We start from the raw sequence: 5,973 nt of genomic DNA, 5'->3' as shown, positions 1-5,973 counted from the left end.
ATTTGTAAGTAATCCCTTTATATGACACATCACCACCAATTCTCTAACTGCCCAACTTCTAAATCCACAAAACTAGGATCTATTTGTTTATAGATCCAAATGGGAAAAGTGCAAATTTAATGCCAACTTTTCTTTTACTAAGGAGTGGAATCTTTTTCCTTCTCGACCTTGGACGTGCATTTGCATATTGGATGGGAAGAATCGCATATCCAAATCTATCACGACTAGGAAAAAGCAATACTAATAGTTTTTGGCCATATGTCAATACAACTCTACATTTTCTCGGGTGGATAAGGGGTTTTTCCCTCAGTGTGTAACTAGCCTAAGAGTTAGTTTACTCCAAAGCCAATATACCGATTCCAGATCATCTTTCAAAGCACGTATAAAAAGAATTTTGATTGGTCCGATGAGAGATGAAACCATATTTTTCAAGATAATTCACCACACATTATTTCATTCTGCCTTATAGGATAAAGAGGCCAAGAAAGTGACACCTCTCCAAAAGAAAATGTATCCACCCCAATTGAGTGACAATTTTGCAAAAAGTATGTTGCTTTTCTGGCTACTTAACAATATGATATAATTTTTTTAAACATTACAAATGAACTTAAAATGAGCCAAACAATTGAGCCATGTAAGTTTGTTTGTATTTTAGATTTTGCAAAGCCCTAAAGCAATGCATCCTTAGTATCACTCTATTAGCCCCTCAATGTTACTCTTATAAGAGCCCTTTGTTTATACCGGAAGTCATTTGATAAAAATATCAAAACACCCTAATATTTTTGCTTTGAGCTCCGTATGATGTAAAAAGTTTGCCTATTAGAGGACGATATTTGTAGAACTCACTTGGAAGAAAACGCTATAACGGAGGGATTGTTAGATGATACTCAATTGGCCCCTTGACCGTGTACTGGACGAGCTTTTGAATGGATAGAATACGAGTAGCTGCTGCTAACTGAAGAATTTAGCTAGTGCAGGAGATGCATTGAGCTAATTGCTAGGTTGAGTGTCAGAATGACGATCAGCATATCCAGCCCATGTGATTTGCTTGGCGTGCAAACGAGCATGGTAGCGGGCGAGCGCAGTGAGAGAGAAATGCTGAGCGTACAAGTGATAGCGGATGTAGAAATGGCCAGGAAAGCCAGTGCCGGTGAAGTGAGGCTCGTGCCAAGACCCGTCTCTCCTTTGGGTTCGAATAAGGTAGCTGATCCCATCCTCAATAGCATCCACTTCGTACTTGCCCAAAGTGTCCCCGGCCGCCATTAACCCCATGAGTGCCCAGGCAGTCTGAGAGGGCGTGCTAGGGATATCCCCCTTGCCCTTTAGGGCAGGTTCATCGTAGCTATGGCACGACTCTCCCCATCCTCCATCGCCTACCGACGTACTGGTACCGTTATTGCTCGCATTCTGCACTTGTACCAGCCATTGTGCCCCCTTCGAGAGCTCCTCCTGGTGGGAGGAAGGGTCCACCAGGGACAACGCCACCATCGCCCCGCAGGTACCGTAGATGTAGTTCACACCCCATCGGCCGAACCAGCAACCTTCGGGCTCTTGCTCTTTCCTGAGATAAGCCATGCCTCTGTTGATGGAGTCGAGGAGGGGCAAGCAGGTGCAGTACTGCTCGCGCGGCTTCATGCGGCCGACCATCTCGAGCACGCGGGCCGTGACGTCGGAGGTGTTGGGGTCGATCATGGCCTTGAGGTCGCCGTAGGGGGTGGCGTTGAGCCAGTCCTGGTCGTTGTTTTTGTCGAAGGCGCCCCAGCCACCGGTCTTGCACTGCATGGAGGCGATCCACTTGACGGCGCGGGATATGGCGCCTTCCTTGACGGGCTCGCGGTGGGGTGGCAGGCGGAGGGCCTGCAGGGCCATGACGACGACCGCGCTGTCGTCCACGTCCGGGTACCAGCGGTTCACGAACTCGAAGGCCCATCCGCCGCTGCCCGGCATGGCCGCGTTCTTGAAGGTCCAGTCGCCCGGCTGCGTGATCTGCTTCTGCAGCAGCCACTCCCCCGCCCGCTGCAGCGCCGGGTGGTCCGGCGCCAGCCCGGACTCCACCAGGGCGCGCACCACCAGGGCCGTGTCCCACACGGGCGACACGCACGCTTGCACCCAGTACTCCTCTTTCGTCTCCATGGCGAAGTTCCGCAGGGCCTTGAAGCCGCGCTGCATGACCGGATCCGTGAGCTCGTACCCTAGCGTCTTCATGCAGAGCAGAGAGTAGAACATGGCCGGTAAGATGCCCGCCCAGCCGCCGGTGTCCTCCTGCCTCTCCAGGACCCATCTCTCGGCTTTCCGCAGCCCCCACCGCCTGAAGGGCACCACGTTCAGCTTCTCGGCCACCTTGAAGGCCCGGTCGACTGCCAAGAAGACGTCCGTCCACTTGCCCTCGAACTTCGCGTATGTCGGCGCGTTCTTCCGCCCTTCCGCATACAGCTCGTCGAAGGCCTGGGGAGCCACCACCTCCGAGAACACGGGCTTCTTATCGAACACCACCATCAGAGGGACAGTGCTTGCCCGCGCCCAGCTGGACATCTCGTAGATGCTTGTCAGGAAGCAGCTGGGCAGCAGCATGAACCACACCGGGAGGGAGGGTATCCCCGTCCAGTCGAAGCACCCCAATAGCGCCAGGCACAGCTTGGTGAAGATGCGCGTCTTCGTGATCCCCCCTCTCTCCAGAATGAACCGGAGAGCTCTCTTCAGAGCCGGATCCGCCTTACGCACGCCTAGGAGACGCAGGGCTATGTAAGCCTCCGCTGTGACGCTCAATTCGCCACCGCCCTCATAGAACAGCTCCCATCCCCCGTGATCGCGCTGCCGTTTCCTTAGGTATCTCTCCATCTTCTCCTTGGGATATTGGTCCTCTTGCACACCCAGTATCTTGTACAGGAGCACAGTTTCCGCCGTTATGGTGACGTTGCTCTCCAGCTCCCCCCACCAGTAGCCTTCCGGGTACTGCAGAGACAGTAGGAACTCTTGGCTCTGCTTGATCGTCTGCTCCAGCCGGGACGACATAATCGTTATGTCTGCTGACCTCCTGGTGCCATCCACCTCCGCTTCGAACTCATCATTCCGCAGGCCGCTAATTAGGTCCTGACTATAGGGTAAGTGCTGCATGGCTGCTTCAAGAGTTCCTCCTACAAGTGATTAGACAAAGCGATGAGATAATGGAAGTTCTAACAGTAATTCCGGCTTACGCATTATTCACGAACAGGGTATGAAGTGCGGCATTTCTATACAGAGGCGGCGATTGTGCACGAACAGGGTGAACGTCCAGGTGAACTATGATGGCTGAGGCTGCTCAGTGCTAACTGCTAATTGTTGTAGGCAGTGAGCCTGTTCAAAGCCGATGATCTTCATTCTTCGACAGACTAGATGGGTATTTGTAGGAGAAGAGGCACGTAATTTGATGAATGCATGGAGCGCGTTGCAGCATCAACTCTCACCGCATCTGGTCGTTGGAGTTGGTCACCCGTCTTTTCAGAGTTAATAATCGTCAACCCTTTCGGTAAAAACACAGTCGCAGTGTCCAAGGTTCATTTCTGAAGGTTTCACAACCCTTCTGGGCCCTGGCCCCTGGGTCATTATTGGCCTGTTGGAGAATCCCAAAATATTGCAAAAAAATTTCTAGCATTGTATTTGAAGGCATTTTTTTTCTTAAAAATTAGTATATTATATTATAAATAAATTTATTGATCTAATTGCCCAATTCCTAGTTACTAAGGCAAGCACAATCAATTGTGAAAGGGTATTCTCCAAGATGAACCGTGTCAAGTCAAAAGACTGCAATCGATTGAGCTTAGAGAATGTTAAGAAGCTTATGTTTCTTTCTTACAATGGCACACGAGATCCAAGAGAGGTAGATTGGGATGCAATCTACCCTACTTGGGATAGCTTGAAATTCATCGAGGCTGATAGTAAAGGTTATATCAATGATTCATAATATAGAGTTGATTAAATCGAATATGTATACTATAAATTGAATGGAAAAGTTGTCTTACACATGAATTAGAATTTTATCGTTGTTAAGTGATTTTGATTAAAAGCTTGCACAAAGTTTAGATCTTGAAAGGTAATATTGATTGCACACATCATTCGAAGGCCATATTTTGAAAAGTGACCTCAAGTGGAAGGGCAAGATCATAGAGAGACCTTTAGGAGAATATGGACTAGCCCTTCTAGAGAATATGGATCAGAATTTTATCATTGTTAAGGTATTTTGATTAAAAGCTTCCACAAAGTTTAGATATTGAAAGGTAATATTTATTGATGAACGCTGCGTGAGGAGTACTGCTTGCATTTATTTGGTCAACAGTGACTCTCCAAGGACACTGACACCAGGAGCTAGCAACGTCCCACAATGCACTTAGTTTGGTATGGAGAATTGGTCTTTGCTACTTACTGGCGAGTCGTCACATTCTAACAAACATTCAGGGGCAAGCTTGTGTGTTCTGAAATTTCTTGCCTCTCGTGGGACGGAAACTTAACGAGTTGCATGTTGCACAGCTCACGGTGGGAAAATCCCACTGGACCTTTGGTGCTTCATATCATGCTCGCATCGGAATCATCGCATTGCCTTTTGATGAGATTGGACCCCTTCTTATCAACCTGCTCTTCCTAAAACAATCTCAACGTATCCAACTTGCAAATATGATTTTCCAACAGTGCTCCATTAATTCGTGTGATGTTGGCATACAATCCAATTCTACGCAGACGATCAAATTCTACCTTACACATTGAAAACTCCAACGCGTTTTTTTGGCTCATATCTCTATACTCACCATATCTATCTATATAAGCATATACACTTTATCTATTATATAAGCATATATACGATAATATATTTTCCATGTGTGGAAAAAGATTGAGGGGTGGGTGTGTGAGTGCCTTGGGGGGGGGGGGGGGGGGGGGGAGGTATCATGTGGGTTCAACATATTGGATTTTTTAAATATTATATTTATATGTAAAAAGATATAATATAAAATAGTTATTTACATATTCAATATAAAGTGATATGGTTTTATTCCAAGAATATATATATATATCAAGCTATTTATAAATAAACTCTCAACACACGTAATATGTAGGTTATAGTGAACCCTCCCAAGGGAAAAGATAGACCATGTTTGAGTAAAGCAATAGAGAATCCACAAAATAGTATCGTTGCTTTATTTGGCTTTACATGAGAGTTAATGAGATGATAATAGGCGAGTCTTTCCGCTTTCAATTGTGGCTAGGTGAAGAATAGACTTTCAAGTCAAAAATCACGATGAAGTGGACTAGAACCTAATCATATTAGATATTTGAAATGGGCTTTGCAACTTGCAATCTTTCGAAATAATGCAAGCAAATACTAAATTAACATATTGTATAGGATTTACATTGTCCTCTTACAGTCGTATCGACTTCCTTAAATGTTTAAAACCTATTTTAAAAGTAATATTCTCTTTAGCGAACTTAGCCGTGACTGGAATAGCTTCTTAGACTACTTGATAGCAAAATATTGCTTTAAAAATAAAGAAACAATATGTGATCACTTTCTCTTAGTAGAAAGCAACTTATTTGGCATTCCATGCATACCTTAAATGCCTCTTTCATGTACAACATAGCCCTCTAGCCTTAGTTCTAAATCTTTTCTTAGTGTGTAGAGTTTATCTACCATTATGTGCCTAAGAGTCCTCTTCCTCAACCCCTTGATGTATATCAATGAAGATGAAGGCTTTGCAAAGTGGCTCTCTAGGGTTATGAAGAAGTCTTAGAATGTTTGTCTTTCTCTACCATGTGGAGGAGATGTTGTGTATGGGAGGACGAGGCATTCTCCATGCTAGCAATAGAATGTGAGTTTTCTTGGGATACCATGTTAACATTGTTGGTTCTTGCCTCATCTCCCAAGGTTGAAGAGTTGGAAGGTACAATTGATGCCCTAATAGTTGCAATTGGCACCTCCAAGAAACGTGTAATTGGGGTAGAAGAATT

The 5,973-nt window shown here is 45.8% G+C and overlaps 1 pseudogene; it reads right to left on the bottom strand.

Annotated features, from left to right (window-relative positions):
* Positions 1–610: 610 nt before the first annotated feature.
* LOC148037075 (dammaradiene synthase pseudogene) lies at positions 611–3,369 on the bottom strand (annotated as a pseudogene).
* Positions 3,370–5,973: the final 2,604 nt, after the last annotated feature.

Source organism: Lygodium microphyllum, chromosome 4 (assembly GCF_053477565.2).
Source record: "Lygodium microphyllum isolate KBCC chromosome 4, Lygodium_microphyllum_v1.1.10, whole genome shotgun sequence".
NCBI classification, from domain to species: Eukaryota; Viridiplantae; Streptophyta; class Polypodiopsida; order Schizaeales; family Lygodiaceae; genus Lygodium; species Lygodium microphyllum.
This window is presented reverse-complemented; position numbering and strand designations above follow the sequence as displayed.